We start from the raw sequence: 25,002 nt of genomic DNA, 5'->3' as shown, positions 1-25,002 counted from the left end.
TTGGAATGGTATATATGTAATGTATTATATCATTTACAACATATGGATGAAAGTATAAAAGAGAGACATGTAATGTTTGGAGAAGAATGAAAACAAATCAGCAGAAGAGTAGGTCTACAAGGAGTAGTAAAGATTCATTAGTCACAAGAGGTCATCTATACTTCAAGGATCTAATCAAAAAATCAAGTTTGTAAATAGATCCACTATTTCATCCTAACAGGTGAATCAATTTTGTAAATCCTTTAATAGGGTAGACTTAATAGTCTTTGTATAAATCTCCTAATAGAGTGCATACTTTAGTGTATGTTTGTAAATCCTCTAACAAGGTGGACCTAGCAGTCCTTTGTGCTCCTAACAAGGCAGATCACCAGAAGTGATCAATGTAAGCCTTCATAGGCCAACTTCATACTGTAGTAATGAAGTTTTGTGGGTATCATCCCCACCCTAGTTTTACTTTCTATTTGGAAGGTTTCTAGGTTACCAAATCACTATGTACATGTGTTATGGATGTTTGATTTCTCATATATGCAGTAGATTAAATAAATAAATGGTGAATAATATATATGGTTAAAGTGTTGAGTTGTTTAAAGTTTTGAAGTTACTAATTCACCCCTCCCCTCTCAATAACCTATCATATCTTGAATATTTTCAAAAATTGGTATCAGAGCTATTTGCTTCTCAGGAAAAAGCTTGATAGCTTGAGCAAAGATCAAGGACAATGGAGATATTTAGACTTGACAAAGCTATTAAAAATGAAAATCTAGATCTGGAAATGGCCATGGCTCAACTCAAAGAAGCAAAGGATCATCTTTCTCATTCCCTGAAGAGAATGAAGGAACTTGCAAGATGAATGAATGACCATTAGTATGTTGAAGAAAATATTGAAGACCTTTTACCATCAAGCAGTTCAGATGAAGCTAATGAGGCAATCAAGGAACTTCTAGCAAAGAATGGCTCTCTCCACGAAGAAGTAAGAAAGCTTAAAAGAGAACAAGAAATCTAATCAATCAGGCTATGTGAAGTTTTGGATCAGAGAAACAAGGCAAATGAAGACTTAGAGGCAAGAAATAATCAATCCCTTTAGCATGAAGATCTTGTGGATCAACTATCTAATGCAAATGAAGAAATTATGAATCTGAGATCTAAAAATGAAAGCCTAAGGAATGATTTAATCACTAAAAGACAAATCAATGAAAGCTTACAAAGTGACTTAAGATCTGAAAGAAAAATCAATGAAAGTTTGGAAAATGACCTAAATGTTGAAAAACAAATCAATGGGAGAATAATGAAATCTCAAGTAGGTATGACTCAATTAAATCAACAAAGTGAGTATAATCTTCATAGAAAAAAAGGTAAAGCTAGACTTGGTTATAAGGAAGAAGGTGAAACCTCAGAACAAGGTGCCCAAAGGAATCAAAGACCTACTTGCAATCACTATGGTAAGTTAGGTCATACATCAAATGAATGTTGGAGTAATGGAAAAGCTAAATTCAATGGTAAATGCTATAATTGCAGTCAGCATGGTCATAAAGCTAATGAATGCAAGGAGAAACCAAAATTTTAAGGCAATTGTCACAAATGTAAGAAGCATGGTTACAAGGCATTCCAATGCAAATCCAAATCATTCAATCCAGTTGAAAAACTTGTTAAAGAAATATTTGGATGGGACTACAATACCTGGTGCAGATGTCATTATTGTGGAGAATATGACATATTGGTATAAAATGTGCAAGACATCACCTAAGGAAGCATGACACTACTGTAAGATGTTATACATGCACTGAACTCAGTCATATAGCTAAAAACTACATGAACATAGGAAGAGTCAAAGATGAAAAGAAAACTAAAGCTGATAACATTCAAAAGTAGATGAGGCAACAGTGGATTCCAAAATCTACTGAGCAAAATAGTTCAAATGATGGCAATGTCACTCAAGAACTGGGTGACTCCACCATTTCCAGTTAGATTCATAAAGGAGGATATGGAACTACATCTTCTAGTGATATCACAAGTAGTTCCAAAATAAAAGAAAGAAAATGATCAAATCAGTATTCCAATATATACAAAAATCAAAGAAAGCATATCTTTTGCCGAGTTGCATCTATCAAGGAAAGTTGGTTGAAGACCTTGCCGAGCTAGGTCGGGAGCAACAAAATTTTTATTCAATCACCAAGTTGCAAGCTTCTACCAAGAAATTGAATGATAGTCTATCAAGCACTATGTCATCTTAGCTACCTTTGTACCAAGCATTTATGGAAAAAAATTTGTCAAAAGGGAAGAATTTGATTTCATTTTTTACTGCGATTATAGAGCTAAGAAATTTCCAACGATTCCAAAGCAAATCCCAAAGCCACTTCAATCAATTTTTAAGTGAAGAATTTATGCAAAATTTTCTTACACTTATTAAGCAACAATGGCATCTGAGAGTAGCAGTAGCATCAAGGAAAAATGAGGTTCAAAAATGCTAGTTAAAGGTGTGGAGTGGAAGGCACCAAATTTCAAACTAGTTCCAACAATTGCAGAATCACTTGACCCCAATGGAGATCAATCACAAACTCCACCGAAGGTACTTCTCAGAAATGACACTCGTACTCATTTCAAATGTTCTATTCAAGAGATTGGAAACCTAGAGATGGATAATGCCCTAGGAGAAATGAGTGTTGATGGTTCTTTGAAACCTGAGCATAAGCATCTAGAGACCAAAGGGTTAACCCACATTTTGCATATGCCAAGAAGTTTTCAAACTAAGTGGATCAGGTACATACTTAGTTGTGTTCACAATGGGCAACTATGGTTAGAGCAGCCACTGTTAATCACCAAGAAGATGATTAACAAGATTACTGATCTTCCCATACTAAGTAAAGCTAAAACTACCAAAACCCTAGGTCAGGAGGAGTTACAGAAGATAACCCTAGCTGAATAGGACGGTAGAGGTTTGAAGGTTAGCACTATGTTTGATGTTGAATTAAGGTTTGGAATTCACGTCATTGCCCACAAGATCTATCGCTTCAGTCATCTGAACAGTGTGCCCTGTGAGGCTATCAATTTGGCTTTCAAAATTGTGAAAAAGAACCTTGAATTTGACCTGTTAGAATTATTGTTGAAACAATTGAACAAGAACATGGACATCATAAGGACTTCAAAGAATAATCCCTGCAAATTTGGTTCTCTATTAATTTGTTTATTTTTCTATATTTAAAAATTATTTCCATCAAAAGGAACTGTAGTATGGAAAAAAGATATTCCCATTCTTTTTCAGATAAATGAGTTTGTAGCAGAAATTGGTGAAAACTTTGATAACATCATGGATAATTATTTTTTAGATTTCAAGGAAAGGATGAATAATAGGTATTGAATTCCACCAAAACTTGTTGAAGATTACAAAGATGATGTATGCTTCATGGTTGACTGTGATAAAGTTTACATTCAGGCAGTCAGACCCTGAGTTGCATGGGTGAAACCTCTTCCTTATGAGGTTAATATTGATGAAGCCAGGGATATTATTGAAGCACTAGTGAATGAGCTAGTAGACCCAAAGCAAACAATTTTTAGAACATATGATGAAGCAAAGGCCAGAATTGAGCTTGAAATCAAGCTACCCTAGGCCATAAGCAAAGGAAAGAGGAAAATAGCCAAATTGAAAATTGAAATTGGCCTTCCCATGCTAACTGAAGGAAAAGGTGAGCATGGAGAAGAAGAAGAAGAAGAAGAAGAAGAAGAAGAAGAAGGCGAAGAACTTGAATCTAAAAAAGAACAGGAACCAACAAAGAAGAAAGGGAAGGTGATTATCACCACACCTAAGAAGAAGCCTACTACAGTATTCTCTAGAAGAACTAGAAAAGGAAAGCATGAACCTATACTAGTCAAGCCTCCAATCACATTTGAGGAAAGGCTAAAACAATTGGAAGAGGGAGATAACATCACAAATTTTAAGGCATTGAAATTTTAAACAAGGATAGATGCTGAAAAAATGCAAATTGAGGGACTGGTACTCAATAAGATGGGAAAATGGAAGTATTCCCTAGACTAGCTTGCCCCTCAAATCTCTAAAGAACTACTGGAGTCATCCACCCAAATGGCCAAAGACATATATGAGAAATCCCTAAGGAATCTTCTACCAAGTCTTACTGAAGTAGAAATAAAGGCAGCAATGAAAAAACATGAAGGTAAAATGATGATTAGATTTCACACATGTTTGATTTAAATTAAGGACATTGAGCATGTTGTAAATGATGCAACAAACATGTCAAAGAACATCTATCATCTACACAAGCCCAGTGATGACCCTGTTGAAATCAAGGATAATGATAGTCATGACAGTGATGATTTTGATAGCACTCCATCCATCACAGTTACTCTAGGAGAGCTGCATGCACTAGTGAAAGAAAAAGAGGAAGAATACAAGGAGGAAGAAGCACATGAGGAAGGAAAAGATGAAGAGGATCCGGTTAAAATTGTATTAGAAGTGATTGCATCCCTTCCTCATTCTCCACCAAAGACTGTTACATCCACTTTGGAGACAGCTTCTGCAAGCAAGATTGTGAGCACAATTGACACATCAATTGCTTAATCTTCACCGGCCAGCTCCCAGCTCCAAGTATCTAAAAGAGATGTGCCAAGCACTTCATCTACCGAGCTATCTCTCACTTCTTTAGTTACAGAGCCAGCCTCCTCAGTTCCTTCACCATCAGTGAGTTTATCAGTAAGTTCCACAATTTTGTTTCATCAATTCCAGTAAGTTCTATAGTTTTGTTTCCATTAGCATTACCTATATCCACTTCCACTCTAATGAGCTCAGATTCTACTATGGGTACTTTAGCAAGTATGATACCATTTTTGGGAAGTGTTTTTGATCCAATTAATACTTCTATTAGCATTCAATCCTCAAGTCCTATCCCATTTTTCACTGCTAGCCCTTCTATCTCCACTATTGTGTCTATTCCTAAGGTCAAACTAGTCATCACAAAAGTCAAAAAAAAGAATCCATTAAAAATTTTGATCACTGGAAAGGAAATTGGAGAAGACATTGACTTAGACACAGAGATAGTGATTCCAAAGATTGATTATGAAAATGCTACCATTGAAGAGATGAGGTTAGCCAGTCAACTCATAGAGATGAAAGCTATGTAGAAATAGTTAAAATCAAAAAGGGATTAGGAATATAGAATAATTGAAAATGCCAGGAATGTAGTTATAGATGCTATAGGTATTGAAGTAGATTCTACTCAACACATTTTGATTTAGTTAGAAGGGGTTGTATAGAAATTTCATGAAGATTCTTTCAGACAAGATAAACTTATTGAGAAAGCTGAAAAGAAATTTGATAATAAGGTGCTAGAGAATATTGTTCAAAAGATAGCAATCAAGCAAGTTGAATTTTCAACATTTTGGGAAATTTTGAAAATTCTTTTAATAATGTAGCATCACTTTTTGCCAAACTTTGTGATGTTCTAGTTTTACTAAAGAAATAAAGGATAAGCTAAATAAGATTGACCTTGATATGAAATCAAGTGCATCCAATTTAAAGCTGGACTCCTCCTCCACAACCTTCGATCACACCAAGATCAGATATTTGGTAGATGTACAGGTAGAACTATTGAGAGAGGAAGCTAGGATCTAGTCTACACTCATAGACATCCAGAACATGATCCTTCCTATCATGGACACAAAGTAGAAACATCTTGCTCATTGCAAAACATTGGTCTAAGATCAAAACTTTTTAGTGGCTGATTACTTGATCCAATTATCAGCTGAAGTTCAAATTGCTCTCTCCATGTATCAAATTTTGCAACAGACTTGGGATAGTACTTTTGCAACCATCCTTAAGGTACATCAAGAATTTCTATCTCACTTTGATGTAGCAATGTAAACTGTATATATGTAGTCCTTTGACATTATTGTCAAAAAGGGGGAGAGATTCAGAGATTCAGCATAATAAATGAGGAGAGGTATCACTATAAGTGATAGGGGGAGTTAGCACTCATTAGAGTTAGCATGTGTACATAAGTATCATTGTATATACATTATAAGTCATCAAAAAGGTATATAAAAATGTATATGTAGTAGTTCTACAAAGATCAATTTTGAAAAACCAAAATTGATTGAGTCAGGTAATGTACATATGTTTTGGCTTATAAGTGTTTTTGTCATTAATGCCAAAGGGGGATATTGTTGGCATTAATTTATTATTGCCATTAGTGACAACACTTATCTATATCAGTATAGCTACCGAGCTCAGCACTTAGTTTCCTACACTCACTGAGCTTCATAGTTTACACCGAGCATCTAAAATGTATACAGAGCATTCAGTGGTTACCTTATAGGTTCATCACTTAAGTAGTTCATACCGAGCTTTACAGTTCACACCGAGCATTCTAGTGTTAACCGAGCTTTGCAGTTCACACCGAGCATTCTAGTGTTCACTGAGCTTCACAATGTTTACCAAGTGATGGAAGTATAGTGTTTACTGAGTAATTAAAGTGCAGTGTTTACAGAGTGATGGAAGTGCAGTGTTTACCAAGTAATGAAAATGTAGTGTTTACCGAGTGAAAGAAAGGTAAAAAAAGGATTCAGTTTTTACTGAGTGATACTATATCTATTGAGTCTCCAATGGTTACCAAGTTTAGAACTATGTCAAGTGATTAGTATGGATTGAGCCTTCACTTCTACCAAGTGCATGATGATGCTAAGTATTAGAAAGTCACCGAGTTAGTTCAGTGAACCTGAGTTATTTACTGTTTGGCTGACTCAGTAATATTTTGTTCACTTGTGTTTTGGTCAACTTTGCAATTGGAATTATTGGAATGGTATATATGTAATGTATTATATCATTTACAACATATGGATGGAAGTATAAAAGAGAGACATGTAATGTTTTGAGAAGAATGAAAGTGAATCAGCAGAAGAGTAGAGTATTCAGCAAGGTCTACAAGGAGCAGTAAAGATTCATCAATCACAAGAGGTGATTTATACTTCAAGGATCTAATCAGAAAATCAAGTTTGTAAATAGATCCACTATTTCATCCTAATAGGTGAATCAATTTTGTAAATCCTTTAACAGGGTAGACTTAACAGTCTTTGTATAAATCTCCTAACAAAGTGCATACTTCAGTGTATGTTTGTAAATCCTCTAACAAGGTGGACCTAGCAGTCCTTTGTGCTCCTAATAGGGAAGATCACTAGAAGTGATCAATGTAAGCCTTAACAAACCAACTTCATACTATAGTAATGAATTTTTGTGGGTATCATCCCCACCCCAGTTTTACTTTCTATTTGGAAGGTTTTTCGGTTACCAAATCACTGTGTCCATGTGTTATGGATGTTTGATTTCTCATATATGCAGTAGATTAGATGAATAAATGGTGAATAGTATATATGGTTAAAGTGCTAAATTGTTTAAAGTTTTGAAGTTATTGATTCACCCCTCCCCTCTTAGTAACCTATCATATCTTGAATATTTCTAACAGTGTATATAATGTAGATCACTTACTACCATATAAAAAAATTGAACTTTTATTCCATCTGATCCACTAGGTATTGAAGGTCTCCCATAGCCCCTTGAACTTATATACAACATATTAGTGATTTTTATCCACCCTATCCTTCTTTAAACCCAAACCATTGTTCACCACCTAATGAGATTGAACAACTTTGAAATTCAGTTTCAATTACAAAACTCGTAATTAGTCAAAGATTTGAATGTATACCAAATTTTAAAATATCTTGAAAAGAAAGACATTCAAGTTGTACTCCCTACTTAAAAAAATAAGCATGATTACAGGCATGCCTTATGAAATTCATAGCTCAACAAAACAAACATGATATAGACTATTAGCATGATCTGTACCAACAACCAATGTACATTAAATGATTCAATGAATATATTCTTCAATTTCTCACTTACACTCCACAAGAAAAGAAGGGGAATGGTTTCTTTGCTGTTAATATTCTCGTATGCCATGGATTGTTATTTCTCCAGTTTTGTTGGGTACTTCTTCTTTTTGTCTATAAAATTTATATTAAACTTTGAAGAGTCATAAAATTTAAGATAATTTTTTTTCCCTTTATGTGCAGTAATGATGTACACCTCCCAATTAATCCATTGATATAAGCTATTGTATTTACTTTAACCACTTCTATCTTGTTAAAGATTCAACATTTTAGACAAACTAAAAGTTGTATTTTAGATTTTTTTTTTGTTAAACAAGTTTTTGTCAATGATTATCTTGAGAAAAAATCTTTATTTTCTTCACATTTTCAAAGCATTTCAAGAGTATAATTATAGTTATAATTTTATCTATATATATATATATATATATATATATATATATATATATATATATATATATATATATATATATATATATATATATATATATATATATATATATATATATATATATATATATATATATATATATATATATATATATATATATATATATATATATATATATATATATATATATATATATATATATATATATATATATATATATATATATATATTCTTAAATTTTTATTAGTAGTTCTTTACCTAAATTACACAAGATATACCCATATGATAATAACTTTGGTTCTTATTTCTAAAATCTTGTTCTCCGATATGATTCTATTAGAATTTTGTTCAAATATATAACTATTATTGATCTTTGTTTGTCACATGAAATCCAACCATTAATTGAGTTAACCATGTACTGTATTTAAAATTCTATCAAAAACTCAATTAAACTTTTATCATCATTTTTTTTGCAACTTGCATTGGGTTGCTTACGTTGAAAAATAAAATATACAATAAATAAAAAATTGAAGCATTGATGTGTGAAACATTATTGATATGCTTTCACATCAGATATATGAATTCCTATGTGTGTGAAATTTGATCCTGTAAGCTACAATCACCAAAACTTCAAGAGATTATCCATACATGGCTAGGATAATCAAATAATCATATGAATAAAGTATATAAAACCACACAAATTGATCTATCACTTCATATTTAATGCAAGTATAATTGCTCTTAGATTTTTCAATCTATTCAATGACTATAGATATCATTGAAGTGAAGGATTTAGAGAGATGCATTTTTAATCTATGGTTTCGTATCTTTCAATGCAAATAAGATAATTTTAATTTTATTTATTTATTTTGGCAAAAAGTGGCAAACCACTCAAAATATATTTATAATAATAAAGTTGGTACAAAGGCACGTGAAGGGAAGAATGTAGCAAAAAACCCTTCAGTCTTTACCCAAGTTATAAAACTAGACTGTAATATATCAATACATCTTTACAATGATGTTTCCCCCGCTAAAAAAAATTACATTTGTGAAATAATAATAAAAAAATTCTTTCAAAAAGCATCGAAATCTACCACCTCAAAAAATCATGCTATCATCCACCCTAGTCTTGTATCAAAAAACCAGAGAAAGAAAAAAATTGTGGTATTGACATATTCACACCCAAACTACCATGACATCCAATTGGAACACATAATATAATGCATAATCAAAACTTGAAATGTACCTCCCAAACTATAACAGCATGAATCCATAAAAACAAAAACTAGTTGAAGACATGCTCTATCCTTTACTATGCACATCAAAAAACCCAATGTACAAGTATGTAAGTGGTTAATTAGGCTCCCACTCCATCTAAAAAGCTTCTTGATCTTCTAAAAGATCCAACCTTCCCAATGGGTTATCAATCTGCATAATGCCAATAGACTGCCTAATTGAAGCCCCCAATAGTTAAAATTGTGCCATTACCTCATGATCATGCAATAGAAGTACATCAATTGCTCTAGCACATCAAAAAACCCAATGTACAAGTATGTAAGTGGTTAATAAGGCTCCCACTCCATCTGAAAAGCTTCTTGATCTTCTAAAAGATCCAACCTTCCCAATGGGTTATCAATCTGCATAATGCCAATAGACTGCCTAACTGAAGCCCCCAACAGTTCAAATTGTGCCATTACCTCATGATCATGCAATAGAAGTACATCAATTGCTCTAGTTTTACCTTTTAAATCTAAACAAACCAGTGGTGATAAATAACCTCTATAACACCATATATAATGCTCTACTTGGCCTAAACTACCACCTGTTGGAATATTCAAATATGGAAAGAATACTTATGAGGGGGGGGGGGGGTGTGAATCAGAAGTATCATAGTTTATCCATTAAAACTTTTAATTGAAAGTAAATTGCATGCATGTAAATACATCAAGTAAACATGAAACCAAGACATGCATCAACAACACATAACACGGAATTTTGTAACCCAGAAACCCTCCAGGAATAAGAAGGTAAAACTAGGGTGGGGATGATACCCACAAAATTTGCTACAGCAGTAAGGTTTTAACCACTTCTGATGGTTTGCCCCGTTAAAGGCCTACCCTATTAAGGGCTTTACACTATATCAATAGTGACCTGGTTAGAGGATTTACAAACACTTTACATGAAGTGTCACCCTGTTAAAAGATTTAATCACCTATTTAAAGGATCTACAGAATAGCTATTAAGCCAACCTATCACCATAGGATTTTCATTCTAATACAATTGCTAGAAAGTATTAGGTACAATAAACCTGATAGATTACAATTCTTGATTGCTGAATGTAGGCACTTGTTCTACTTTCTCTGATCTTGATCCTTTGTGATCTGATAATCCTTGTTCTAAAAGTAGATTTCCTTACACACCCTTGTATATCCACTCACATGTTTTACAATGAAATTTTGTCTTCCTTATGAAGACATTCGAGGATTTAGGGTTAGGTATGGATCTACAACCCATATTCAATCTCTAATTATGCTCATTGTTTGTACTTCTTCCATTGGTTGCATGCCTTCATCATTTTTCTTATTGGCTGCATGTAGATTGCATAAGAAAAATAAAAGATTCAATCTTATCATTTAATCCTTCAAGATTCATCACATGTCGGCCATGAAAATGATTTACATATGAATCAATGAAGTTACAAACTCATATGTACATTCTGTGTTACTCGAAACTTACTATTTCTAGATGCTCGACACTAATAACAAATTGGCTTACTTGACACTTGTTTCATTTCTGTATTACTCGACATCATCTATGACTCAACACTTGAATATTACTCGGCACTTGTATCTGTTCAGCACTTTATTCTTCTCAGCACTTAAAGTCATTCAGCACTTGAACTTCACTCGGCACCTGATCTTCACTTGACACATGAAGATCACTCGGCACCTGAAGTCTTTCCTAACTCGGCTTTTATTGTGGCTCGGCATACATGGTGTACTCGGCTCTAATATAGAAAGTAGTTAAGTGTATTGGCACTCAAGTGTCAAAAACCATTATGAGCTTAACACCACCACCCAAAGCTTTTGAAATACCCTCCACCATACTCAAATCTTGAAGGAGGTCAGTGACATAAGTAAAGAAATAGGAGAGGATATTAGATAGGAATAAGATTTGTGGGTGCAGTGAACAAAGAGTTGCTGGTCCCAGAATTTTTATAAAATAATCCATACAACTCCTTTTCTAGCACACAACCAAACCATGAGAATTCATGCTCTTTCCCCAAAATGAACACTCTCAAACATCTGCGCTTAATTTTTGAAATCACCATAACCCCAATTTCAAAAAACACCAAAAAAACCCAAAGCAAAACTACATATTTAACAACCTTCATCGCACAAGCAATTAATAATTACTCACACTTAAAAGGCCACCTCTATCTACCATAAATAGAACTAGCACAAGCAAGGACCTTTCACATACCATGAAATGATCTCATTCTCCTATATTCTTCCACATAATGTAGCACTTCTATCAACTTGCACTCCATTAAACCTCCAAATCCACTGTCAAATCTTCATTGTACTTGTGCAAACTTAAAAAGCCTCTAATTCAGAAGTTGATAGAAAAACACATCAAATATGTACCACAAACAATAAACACTAGCACAAACAACCTGCTAAATTCATTACTCCTCCACTTGGTACCTGGTAATCACTAAACTTGAACAATTTGGATGGCATTAATCGAATCACTCAATAAACACTATATCGAATCACTCGATAAGTACTATACCTGATTGAATTTAGGCAACTCTAAACCAAATCACTCATCAAACACTATACCGAGTCACTCAGCAAGCACTATACCCAAGCATCTCAGATAGTTCTAAACCAAGTCACTTAGCACAAACTGGCTTGATACACACATTCAATACTAGTATCGAGTTTCTTGGCAACCAATAGACCCGAACAAATTGGGCATCTCTAAACTAAGTAATTTAGTACACATTAGACCAAGACACTTGGCCACCACTATTCTGGAGTCATTTGGGAAAAACATAGCCCGAGTAACTTGGCAATTAACATATGCCCGAACTTACTTAGACTACACTAAAGCTCACAATGTGTTCGAAAAACACTAGAACTTGCTTGCAACTCATATAAAATTATTAGGAAACAAATATACTATCCTAATCTATTTCCTTAAAATGATTAGGAAATAATGTAGCATCAAATTCTCATATTGACATGTATGACCCCTATAAATCACACCCCAAGTTAGATAAAATATCTACTACTTGATTCCCCTCTCTTAAAGTATGAGAAAAAGACATAGAATTAAATCTATTGATAATACTCCATGCTTGATGAAGAATGTACCCAAATTTCCAAATTTCCACCTTCCATTGTAAACATGCATTTATTACCAAGGTGGAGTTACCGTCTATGTGAATATTTAAACAATTTAGGTTTAAAGCCAGGTCAACACCAAAAAAGAGATCCATTGCCTTTGCACAATTATTAGTTCTTGAAGGATTTTTTTAGCTAGCATTTCAATCACCTTACCTTCAAGATCTCTGATACACACCCCTATACCTGAAGCTCCAAGATTTCCTCTTGAACATCCATCAAAGTTTAACTTTAAAGTTCCCTTCTTAGGAGGTATCCATCTAACTTTTCTTCTGTTTATTTTGACACTTGGCCCTGAGATAATAAACTAGGAGAAGGTAAGTTTGTCCATCTATTTGGCATTAAAATGTCCCAACCTATTACAATTAGATGTTCATTTTTTTTTCACATATGCCAAAACTACTTCAATTATTGATCATTATAAAACTTTCAACACTGCTATATTTGAATGTTGCTACCTGAAAATGCATTTGTTCCTTTCCCACCATAAAGCCCAAATGACTAGAACTGGAATACATTTCCAAAATCAAGCATAGAAAGAGTGATTTTTTGGAGATGGTCAATCATTAAAAAAATCCCATAGTGTCTTTGGTAATGGAAACATAATATTTAACTTCTAAAGAACAAAAGACCAACATTGCTGAGCCATTTTACAATGAATGAATAAATGATCAATTGATTCAAGTTTCTCTAAACACATCACACATTGAAAATTCTAGACTATTTTCATCTTTTGCATTCGTTCCCCTATCAAAATTCTCTTTCTAAGAGCCATCCAAAAAAGCAACCAGCTTTTTGCAAAACTACTAAGTTCCAACAAAAATTATAAGCCCTTCATTTTCTCAAAACTATTTGTTGATATGAAGCAGCCAAATAGCCAAGTTTTACAGAGTATATCCCCTCTTGATTAGGAATCCATATTAATTCATCATTCTTCTTTGAGACGAGCACAATTGTATCTTTGTACATGCTAAAAAAAATCCTCTTCACCTCCTCTAGTATAGAAGGGTCTATCAGATTCTTCCAGCTAACTACACCTGAGATTGGGTCCACCTTCTTGAAATAATCTACAACATGATAACCCTAATGCTCGCAAACGATATGCTTCCAGATCCTAAAAGAATGCTTTGTACTTAGAACTAGTAAGCCATTCTAGGAATCATCCCAAAATAAAGCTCTATTACCATTATTTATTTTCCACGAAAGATATTTGGTAACCAAATCATGAGATTCCACCATAAAGTTCCAAATCACAGAACCTTTAGGTAGCTTATCTAATGTAAAAATCCTTGTAGATGGTAATGAATCTAAATATTTCCATTTCATAATCTTACACCATTTTGAATCTACTCTTTCATACATGAACCACACTAACTTAGCACCAAAAGCTTTGTTCCTCCATTCCAAGTTTGCCAGATTTATGCCCCCTACACTTTTTCCATTTGACATTTCTCTAAGTGATATTAGTGGAATTTTCTTAACTCTTGACATATTATCAGACCATAAGAAACCTCAAATAATGTTCTCAATCTTCTTGATAACATTACTAGGAGCTAATAATATAGATAAGAAATAATTTGTGATAGCAACAAGAACAAACTTGATTAACATAACGTGACCTGAAAGAAATAACCATCTCACCTTCCAAGACATAGTTCTAGCTTTAATCCTTCCAATAATAGTTTTCCAGTCAGAAGACTTATTACTACCCATGAAAAAAGGAACTCCTAAACGTGTAGAAGGAAGATGATCCTACTCAAAATCTAGAATCTTGCAAATTCTTTTTCCAACATCAGCCCTTGTGTGAAACAAGAAAACCTTAGATTTTGCATTACTAATTTTTTGTCCAGATAAATTTGTATATAATTCTAGTACATACTTAATATATTTGGCTTCTTTGACACTTGCTAAACCCAAACAATAGAGTATCATCTACAAATAAAGAATGGGTAACTGCTAACTCCTTTCCCCCAATCTGAATACCCTACCACCTATCCAACTATTGGGATCTAATAATAGCTCCACTAAAAGCTTTAGCCATTAGAATGAATAAAGCTAGAGATAATAGATCTCCCTACCTGATACCCTAAGAAGACTTAAAATATCCTTCTGGAGAATCATTAATGAGAATTGAGAAGTAGTCTCCTGACACACAAGCTTTGATCCATTTGCACCATTTTTTACCAAAACCCAATTTCTCCAAAACTTTAAAAAGAAAGAACCAATTTACTCTATCATAAGCTTTCATCATATCAAGCTTGATCACAAAAGTAGATAAGTGATTTTCATCAATAAAACATAGAGTTTCATGTGCAACTATTGCTCCCTTTGGCATAAAACCACCATGTTCTGAAGAAATAATTTTTGGAAAAATAGCTTTTAATCTAAAGTAAATGGCTTTAGTAAAGATCTTATAAATGGTATTACATAAAGATATGGGTTTGAGGTCTAAGAATGATTGTGCATCTCCAATTTTAGGGATAATAGCAACATTTGTGGTATTGAATTCTTTTAGCATAATCCCTTTCCTCCTAGAGAACTCTAATGCTAATAGTAACTCCTAGCCAAGAACATCCCAACACTTCAGGCATAAATGATTTCACCACTTCCAAATTTCCTCCATAAAAAATGGTTTCATAAGAACATGATTATCCTCCTCTAAAATTATGTTTGGGACAACATCTAGGAATAAAGCAAGCTAGTCTTCACATACATCTTCTTTATGCACCGGATCAACAAGATCTTTGAAAAAATTTACCCCTGCCTTAATTTTTGAGTCCTCTTTGATAACCTTTCTTGATTTCTGATCCAAACTAGAGAAAATGAAATTACTTGCTTTCTTCTAACTAGTTGTAGCATGAAAATACTTTGTATTATGGTCTCCCTCACTAAGCCATAATTCTCTTGATTTTTTCCTCCAATACTCTTCTTCTCTTCTACATAACTCCATCCACTCAAATTGTTTCTCCTTTTGAATGGAAAATAACTTCAAATTCAACCCAGACTTTATAATTTCTTTATTAATCTCAGACAATTTTTGATGCATGACTTTCTTTTCTTCAAAGATGTTTTTATAAACTTGTTTATCCATACTTTAATTTTTTCCTTAAGGTAGCGAAGCTTCTTAAAAAATTTAAACATATTTTTCCCCTTAGTTGTTGGTGTACTAACCCACCATTGTCTAATTAATGGCAAAAATTAAGGATGTTTGAACCACATTCTCTCAAATTTAAAGGCAGACTTCTGCTTACCCGTAGACTTTGAATTATTCTTATCTAGGTTTGAGGCAACTGGAAAATGATCAGAACCTAGGAATGATAAAATTTCTAAAGTAAAATAGACTGAGGTTAAATTCCAAGCTTTAGCAATTAGAAATCTATCAAGTTTCTCCACAATTTGCAAGAACCCATCTCTTTTATTGAACTAAGAGAAAATACCATTAGAAGACACCACCTTAGATAGATCATTATCACAAATAAATTTGTCAAAATCTTCCATAATTTTCATAGAAGGAAAAATCTCTCCCTGTTTTTCTCTTATATTTCTGATTGCATTATAATATCCACCTATAATGCAATTCTGGCCCAAAAGATCTCTAAGTCTATTAGAGATTTCATTCCAAATTTTTAACTTATCTACGCCACTAGTTGGACCATATGTTAGTTTGTGGTGACTAATCATAGAAGTACTGTATATACTTCATAATTCTTTGTAGAAAAAAAATTATGCTCATATTTTATCATGCCTTATTTAGATAGGCTTATTGTAACCCTAAAGCAGGATATATCATATAAGATAGCTTAGGGTTAGGTATCAAGATAATGTGATGTATAATGAGATAGGTTGTTCTTGCGGTGGTATTGAGTTGTAAGGGTTTGTAATGTAATCATTGGATAATAAGAAAGGTTGGATGGTTGTGTAGGTGGATGTAGCCCAAGTTTTTAGTGAACCACATTAAATCTCTCTATTATCTGTGTTCTTATGGTTTTCTTCTTTTATTTATGCATTTAACTATTTATTCTTATATTGTTCTAGATCTATCAATTCCTAAAAATTAGTATTAGAGCACGGTTTATTGTTGTAGACTAATAGGACTTTTAGATTTGAGTGCGAGCAATGAAGGATTCCAAATTCAAGATTGAAAAATTCAATGTGCAAAATTTTTAGTTATAGAAAATGTAGATGGAAGATTATCTATATTAGAAGGATCTATGGAAGCTATTAGAAGGGAAATCTAAGAGACAAGGAATGATCACAAAGGAAGATTAGGAGATCTTGGAAAGGAAGGCACTAGGATCTATTCGATTATGCCTTGCCTCGTCTATAATATTCAATATATCAAACTCAAAAATAACTATAGATTTGATGGAGCCACTGACTAGGTTATATGAGAAACCCTAAGCTTTGAATAAGGTATTTTTTATGAAGCATTTATTTAATATGAAAATGGGTGAGGGAAGATATATAGAAAATCATTTAAATGAGTTTAACACAGTCACTAGTTAATTGCAATCCATAAAAAATTCATTTGATGAAGAGGTTAGGGCTCTCTTAATTTTATGTTCTTTTCCAAAAAGCTAGAATATCTTGGTTATGGCTATAAGTAACTCTATCTTTGGTTCAAATACTTTGAAATTTGATGAAGTTATTGGTGTTATCCTAACTGAGGAAATGTGACAAAAATAATAGATGAAACTTCAACCTCATCAAGCTCTGCATTGAATGTGGAGAGCAGCAGAAGAACAACTCAAAGAGGAAAAGGCCCTTCACATGACAAGTCATGAGGAAAGTCAAAAAAAGGACATTCTTAGTCTAAAGGAAAGAAAGATTGCTAGTGCTGTGGAAAACCTGGTCACCTGAAGAAAGATTGTTGGTCTCAAAAAAAAAACAAGGAGATAGAAGTGATGATCATAGTAAGGAAGCTAATGTTGCAAGTAATGAATTACAAGATACTTTAATATTATGTTTAGATAATGCTAATGATTCATAGGTAATAGATCTTGCAGCCTCATTCCATGCTACACCCCATAGGAAATATTTTCAAGATTATGTTCAAGGTGATTTTGGACAAGTATATTTGGGGGATGATGACCCCTATCCTATTGTTGGAAAAGGAAAAATAAAGATCAAGTTGCCAAATAGAAATGAGTGCATGATGTAGGAGGTAAGGCATGTTCCTAATTCAAGAAGAAAATCTTTCACTCTAAAAACATATTGCTAGGATTGAAAAATATTGATTTAGAGTTTTGTGAAAATTGTGTTTATGCTAAACAAAGAAGATTCATATTTCTCAAAGTTGGAAAAGAGAAGAAAAGTGAGAAGTTGGAGCTAGTGCACTTGGATGTGTGGGGATAAGCTTACGTATCATCTCTTGGTGGCTCTTGTTACTATGTTATTTTCATTGATGACTCAATTTAAAAGACATGGGTTTATTTTCTAAAGAAAAAATCTAACGTCTTTGAAACTTTCAAGAAATGGAAATCTTTGGTTGAAAATGAGATAGGAAAGAAGATAAAGTGTCTTAGATCGGATAATGGAGGTGAGTACTGTAGCAAGTCCTTTGAAGATCATTGTTCTATTAATGGAATCAAAAGGCAGAAGACTATTCTAGGAACTCCATAATAAATGGTGTGTCTGAGAGGGTGAATAGGACAATCATGGAATAAGTAAGGAGTATGAGATTGCATGTTGGGTTGCCACTTCATTTCTGGGTAGATGTTGTAAACACTATTGTCTATTTGATAAACAGAGGACCTTCAACTCCTTTGGATGGTGGTATTCCAGAGGAAACATGGACTGGTCAAAAGGGTAAATTATTCATTTCTAAAAACTCTTGACTATGAAGCTTTTGTCCATGTTGATAAAGAAAATAGAACCAAGCTTGATGCTAAATCACATAAATGTAACTTTATTGGATATGGAATAGATGACCATGGTTACTGGTTATGGGATTTTTAAAATCTAAAAATAATTAGAAGTAGAGATGTTATATTCAATGAGAAGGTCATGCAAAAAGAATAGTTGCAAAAAAGGAAGTATGTGTTGGATACAATTTTCAATTGTGTATTGTCTTTGATGTTACACAAATGTCATATCAGTCATTAGACAGAGTCTACCGAGCTCAGATGATCACCAAAGCAATTTACAGCTTCTACCGAGCTCTCAAGGTTAACAAAGAAAAACTAATGTTTACTGAGCTCACTCAGTTATCAAAAGAAAATTGGCAGAAAGTTAGCTTCTACCAAGCTCCCAAGGTGAACAAAGAAAAGCTAATGTTCACAGAGGTCACTTAGTTATCAAAAGAAAAGTGGCAGAGAGTTAGCTTCTACCGAGCTCCCAAGTTTAACAAAGAAAAGCTAATGTTTATCGAGCTCACTCAATTATCAAAAGAAAAGTGGCAGAAAGTTAGCTTTTACCGAGCTCCAAAGGTCAGCAAAGGAAGATCAGTGCTAACCGAGTTCACTTGGTCTCTAAAGGATTTTTGCAAGATTTGCAGTGTTTACCGAGCTTCATTTGGTTAACACTAGAAAACCATTCTGGAGTAGTGGTTACCAAGCTTGGTCGGTCAGCAAAGGATTTTACTACTTTGATATTAAGTTTAATTGCTTCATGCGACCGACTGATGTAATGATTTTTTTTGTTATTGGAACCTATATTTAAGCCAACTTGATAATCTAAAAGGTATATATATAGAGGTTCAAGTTGTGAATTTGTGTGTGTGTGTGTGTGAGAATGTGAATATATGGATAAGGATGGAATAAGAGAATTGAGGAAATTCTGATGAAGGACTAGATATCCTGGAGGAGATGCAAAGTTTTATTCGATCAACAAGGATCTAGTAAAGAAGAACAGAGATCTATAGTTAGAAAAAGATGAGTTACATATCATTCAGGTCAATTCATTGTTGCTTTCTAACCATTGTAGCAGTGACTTCAAATCTCTTAACAAAGTTGGTTTAACAACTAATTGTAAATCCTCTAACAAGGTGGCAGTTCAGTTGAATTGTTCTCAAGACCTCTAACTAGGCTACTCCTAACAGGGTGATTAAATCCTCTAATAAGGTCACACCTAACAATGTGTTTTGTAAACCTTTAACAAGGTTGGCTCCTAACAGGGCTCACTTCAGAAGAGTGAAAATTGGTGACTAGTTACTTGGTGGTTTTTCCCATATTAGGTTTCCACGTTAAATCTAGTGTCTCTTGTGTTCATTTATTTTAATCTTTGGAAGCATATTAATGACTATGAATGCTAGATAATCAGTAATTAGTTAACCTACTAAGTTACAATATTCTTGAACTATTTACTGAGTATCAGCGGTAAGTTAAGACATCTAAGGGATTTACTTTTGGGATTGATTTTTGTGGTAACTGATTCACCTCTCCCCTCTCACTTACTTCATCTATATTTTCAACAATTGGTATTAGAGCTTTTGGTGCTTGTAGGACAAGATTTCAAGCATCTAAGCCAAAGATCAGGATGTCTTATAAGAGGGAAATTCCAAGACTTAACATGGACAAAATCTTAGCTTGGAAAGGGTTGATGAGACTTCATCTAGCTTCTATTGGAGATATAGGACTAAAATACCTTGATGAAAAATATGCAGAAACATCTGGTACACTATCTATCAATGATATTACTAAAAAGAAGACCCACAACATTATGATGATAGATATAGCATCTGTTCTGAGTTATCAAGAATTTGATGACATTAAGGACTACAAATCTGCCTTTGAAATTTGGGAAAAGCTAAAAGAAATCTATGGAGGAGATGATAAGGTAAGAAGAGCCAAAGCAGAAAGTTTGAGAGGACAATTTGATCAAATGAGGATGAGAGAGGATGAAAACATTGCAAAATATGTTGAAAGAGTCAAAGCATTTGTCAGTGCAATCAAAACATCTGGAGGAGATATCAAGGAGGAAACAGTAATAAGTAAAGTTCTTAGAACTCTACTTCCCATCTATGCAATCAGAGTTTCTACAATTCAAGAAAGAAGATGTGAAGCAAATCAAAAAGATAAATCTAGAGTCCATAGTTGGAAGATTAACTACATTTGAACTAGACAACTTTGACAACTATGTTCCAGCTTCCAAGAATATTTAATCAACATTTGAAGCCAAGCTTTCACTCAAGGAGAAAAGAAAGGAAAAATGAATCTTAGTCAGGAAGTGAAGATGAATCAGACCAAAGTTTAGATAGTGATCTTGAAGTGATTGAAGCTCTACTAGCAAGGAAATATTCTAGAGGTAGAGGTAAATTTAAAGGTAAAGTTCCTCTAATCTGCTTTTCATGTGAAAAAGTTGGTCATATTATTGCTAGGTTGCCAAACAAGTAGAAAAAAGATGACAAGAAAGGTTACAAGTACAATGGCAAGAAAGACTTCAAATCATTCAAAGATAAAGCTAAGAAAACATGTTTTATGGCTAAAGATTCTAATGATTCCAATGATGAAGAAGAAGACAAAATTGTCTACATTGCTATGAAAGATGAATCAGATAATGATGAGGAAATGGCACTCATTTATTATATGAGCATAAATGATACATGGATCATAGATAGTGGCTATTCTCATCACATGACTGGTGATAAAACTAAGTTTGAATACTTTGAAAACTATGATGGTGGCAGTGTAAGATTTGGTAACAATGAACCTTGTTGTATAAAAGTAAGAGGAAGAATCTCTCTAACTAAAGAACTCATATGTGATAATGCCTATTGGGTAGAAGGACTAAAACATAATTTGTTGAGTGTGGCACAACTACTCAATAATGGATTCAAAGTAGAATTCATGCATGGAAAAGCAAGATTGCTGGATGGCAAAGGAGAACTGATTGGATCAGACACTCAAACAAAAGGTAACTTATTTTATCTTGAACTTGGTGAATGTTCATGTTTTATTTCTCAAGTTGAAGAAAGTTGGTTATGGCATAAAATGTTGTCTCATGTAAATTTTGATAACTTGGTAAAGATAAGAAAATTCAAGAAAGTGAGAGGCATTCCTAACATAAAGAAACTTGAGGTCAACTTATGCAAGAATTGTTAGATTGGTAAAATGGGAAAGACTAGTTTTAAAAGTAAAAACTATCAGTCTAAAGATATATTAGAAATTGTGCATACTGATTATGTGAACCTATTGGAATTGAAAGCTATACTGAAGAAAAGTTCTTCATTCTTTTTGTTGATGATTACTCAAGAATGATGACTGTCATGTATCTAAGGAACAAATTAGAAGAATTTGAGAAATTCAAATGGTATTTGGCTAGAGTAGAAAAGGAAATAGGAAAAAGATTGAAATGCTTGAGGTCAAATAGAGGAGGAGAATTCATTTCACATGAGTTCAATAACTTTTGCATTGAAAAAAGAATCTAAAGATAGGTATCAGCCCCTGGAACTCCTAAACAAAATGGAATAGCTAAAAGAAGGAATAGATCTATCATGGATTGTGCAAGAACCCTAATGATTGAAAAGAACATTGCTATCAAATATTGGAAGGAAGCTATCAGCACTGCATTTCATACCTTGAAACGGGTACAGCTTAAAAAGGACTCATTCAAAACTCCCTATGAGCTATGGTATGGCTACAACCTAATGTAAGTTATATAAAAGTATTTAGAAGTAAATGTTACATTTTGAAAGAATCTAAAAGGAAAATTTGATGTAAAAGGTGATGAAGGAATATTTTTGGGATACTCTTGCAAAAGTAAAGCATATAGATGTTTGAACCTATCTACTTACAAAGTCATAGAAGGTGCACATGTGAAAGTTGATGAGTTTTCATAAAAGATTGAAGAAGAAAGAAAAAGGGAACCAGAAGATTATAGAAGGTTTTTTTTCACTGAACTTGATACAACACCAACCAATTAGGAATCTTCTACTCTCGAGTCATCAGTAACCGAGTTATAGGTAGTTCAAACTGAGCTACAACAACTTGAGTTACATTCAGATACTATCGAGAAAGTGTCTACCGAGTCTGAAGGACCAGAGCCAATATCTACCGAGCTAGAATAGCCAAAACCTAAAGCTAAAATGCAAGAGGATAACAATGAAATTCTTTCAAAAGGCAAGCAACTTGTATTAGCAAAATATGGCAGGAGACATCATTCAGCAAATCAGATCATTGGAGACAAATCTGAAGGAACCATGACAAGAAGTAAGTTGAAAGGTACTTGTTTACTTGCTAATTTTGAATCTAGGAATATCAATGATGCATTGGAAAATGGTAGTTGGATTGAGGCTATGAATGAAGAAATAAAACAGATAGAGAAAAACAAGACATGGACTCTTGTAGCCAGGCCTAAAGATAAAAATATGATTGGAAGTAAGTGGGTATTCAGAAACAAGTTGGATGAAGATGGTAAAGTATCAAGAAACAAAGAAACACTAGTATGCAAAGGTTATGCTCAGGAAGAAGGAATAGACTATGGAGAAAATGTTGCTCCTATTGCAAGATTGGAAGGAGTCAGAACCTTACTAGCATATGCTACAAACAAAAGATTCAAAGTTTATTAGATGGATGTCAAGTCAACATTCCTCAATGGTATAATGGATGAAGAGGTTTACATTGAACAACCTAAAGGTTTTGTTGATCCAGATAAAAGGAACATGGTCTACAAATTACACAAGGCATTATATGGTATGAAACAAGCCCCTAGAGCATGGTATGAAAGATTGCATAACTATCTCATTCAGGTTGGTTTTCAAAGAACTAATGATAACAGTAGCTTGTATATAAAGGAAGGACTAGATAATAAGATTTTTTTGGTAGAAATATTTGTAAATGATACTATTTTCATAGGGAATGATGATCTAGGAAAAAAAAATTCAGAGCAAATGAACAAGGAATTTGGAATGTCTATGTTTGGTGAAATCATATTCTTTGTTGGTCTTCAAATTCAGTAGAATAAAAATCGTATCTACATCACTCAATCAAAATACATCAAGGAGATATTGAAAAAGTTTGGTATGGAAGATTGTAAACCAATTGGGACTCCTATGTGTACTGGATTAACACTTACCAAGGAAGATGAATCAAAAGAAGTAGATCAAACACTGTATAGATCTATGATTGGAAAGTTGCAGATGTAGTTCATACTAGGCCAGATATTTCTCTTGTAGTTGGTATTGTAGCAAGATTTTCAGCAAAACCAAGAGAAAATCACATGATGGCAATCAAAAGAATAATGAGATATTTGAAAGGAATTGAAGATTATGGTTTATGGTACAAACTTGGAGGTAATTTGGATTTGAAAGTGTTTACTGATGCTGATTAGACAAGAAACCTTGATGATAGAAAAAGTACAAGTGGAGGAGCATTATTTCTTGGAAAGAGGTTGGTTTCTTGGACAAGAAAAAAGCAAAATTGTACATCTCAATCTACAGAAGAGGCAGAGTATGTTGCTGTAGTAGTAAATTGTTCTAATATTGTTTGGTTTAAACAGTTGTTGGAAGGCATGAAGGTAGAAATCAAAGAACCAGTTGTTATGTTATGTGATAATACAAGTGCAATAAACATATCTAAGAATCTAGTGATGCATTCCAAAACCAAGCACATTGCAATAAAATATCATTTTGTCAGAAAATTGGTGCAAGATAAGGAGATTAGATTGGAATATGTTCATACAAAGGAACAAATTGCTGATATATTCACAAAGCCATTACCTAAGGATGCATTATTGTATCTAAGAGGGAAGTTAGGGGTCACTCCCCTATTTGAAATTCACTAAAATTAAGTTTTAGTGATGCATCAATGCATACCAAGTTGAAGATCTATTAGTTGATGCAACATAATCAGGTAATATTGCATATGAATTAGTACTAAAGGTACATTCAAATCTATTTGAGTTGTGTTGTCTTTGGCATGTGTTGTCAAAGAGGGAGAGTTTTACTATCATATCTTTCTAAAATTTGTTTGAAAGGAAGAAGTTTGCTTTGAAAAGAATATGTTTTTCTTCACAAGAGGGAGATTACTGAAAGAGGGAGACTTGTTTTCAAATTTCATTTTGCTATGACATGTTGTGTTGCCATCAAATGCCAAAGAGGGAGATTGTTGGATACAACTGTCAATTGTGTATTGTCTTTAATGTTACACAAATGTCATATCAATCATTAGACAGAGTCTACCGAGCTTAGATGATCACCAAAGCAATTTATAGCTTCTATCGAGCTCCCAAGGTTAACAAAGAAAAGCTAATGTTTACTGAGCTCACTTGGTTATCAAAAGAAAAGTGGCAAAAAGTTAGCTTCTAGTGAGCTCCCAAGGTTAACAAAGAAAAGCTAATGTTTACAGAGCTCACTCAGATATCAAAAAAAAAGTG

Source organism: Cupressus sempervirens, chromosome 5, assembly GCF_028749045.1.
Source record: "Cupressus sempervirens isolate cs-2001-9-10 chromosome 5, ASM2874904v1, whole genome shotgun sequence".
NCBI lineage: Eukaryota > Viridiplantae > Streptophyta > Pinopsida > Cupressales > Cupressaceae > Cupressus > Cupressus sempervirens.
The sequence above is the reverse complement of the archived record's forward strand: the minus strand, read 5'-3'. Positions refer to the sequence as shown.